The sequence below is a fragment of the Aplysia californica genome, unplaced genomic scaffold (assembly GCF_000002075.1).
Source record: "Aplysia californica isolate F4 #8 unplaced genomic scaffold, AplCal3.0 scaffold00027, whole genome shotgun sequence".
NCBI lineage: Eukaryota > Metazoa > Mollusca > Gastropoda > Aplysiida > Aplysiidae > Aplysia > Aplysia californica.
In genome coordinates, this window is record NW_004797297.1 from 62942 (window position 1) to 64154 (window position 1213).

Here is a 1213-nt window from a genome sequence, read left to right on the forward strand (position 1 = left end):
TGTTTAATGGTCGTTTGTGACAGACATTGACACTTTGAGTCAAATGAACATTTATTAGATTTTCAACATATTATAATATGTGTTTTAACGTTACCATAGGCTCACTTCAGATCATTTAGGAGGCGGGCTCCAACCCTACCTGTCAGGGACAGCCCGGGCTGAGAGGGATGCACTGCCCCAGCAGAATTAAAAGACCGAGATACTCGATAAAAAAAAAAAACAATCTCCCCACTCAGGAATCGAAGTCGTGTCTCTAGCGCATAACCGCTAGGCTACACCCAAGATGTCGGTGAGTCAAGGGAGAAGGGGAGAGATTTATCACTTTCTCCAACACATGGATACTTCAGAAGTAGGCTACAAAGATGTTCTATCTGACATTTTTGGCCTTTTTGAGTTACTAAGACCATGAGGTTAGACACAAAATGATCAACTTTCTCTACCAATATTGTAACTTAAATTTGTAACATTATTCGGAGTCCTTATCAGTAGTTATCTGTCCCCGTGGTTTTATGCACCCCACATAATTTAGCAAAATTTGATCATTTTTTGCACAATTTCTGATTATTTTCCTTTATCATTCTTTGTTAAAATTAACAGAATCGCTTAATTTCACATTTTTGGGCTCAGTTTGCATAATTTCAGAATTTTTCTTGCATAAAACGACGGGGACAGAGTTATCAAGATATTTAAATAAGTGCATTCGAAAAAGCTTGACATGAGGTGAAACTTAAAATCTTTGACGTTGAATGTCTCAAAACTCGGTACTGAGCAGATAGAACTTTGTAATTCTTGGGTAGCGATATGACCCGCTATGTATGGACTGCCGGGATCTTTTATTATCTCGATGTTTGAACTAGAGGGATTTATATCTCTTTACGGTTTATAGCGGAAGACAAGACTTAGAGTGTGGGTGGTTGGTGGGTGGTCTGGTGTCGTTTGCTTCTTCTTTCCTATCAAACATCTATCGTCTTCCCTCCTTCTTGTTTTCTGTTTGTTACTCTCTTGTAACACTTCTAATCTTCGGCACTTATATGACCTTTTTGTGTTGCGAGTGCCGTAAAACACTTACTAAAACTTTTTTTAAAAAGACTTAGGGTAAAGTCTAACACACCCATAAGTCATGGCAATGTCTGACTATAATTCTCTTAGAGTGCAAGTCAGACGACACAAAAGTGCCAAGACGAGAAGCAATGTTTGTTCACAGCTTCACGGG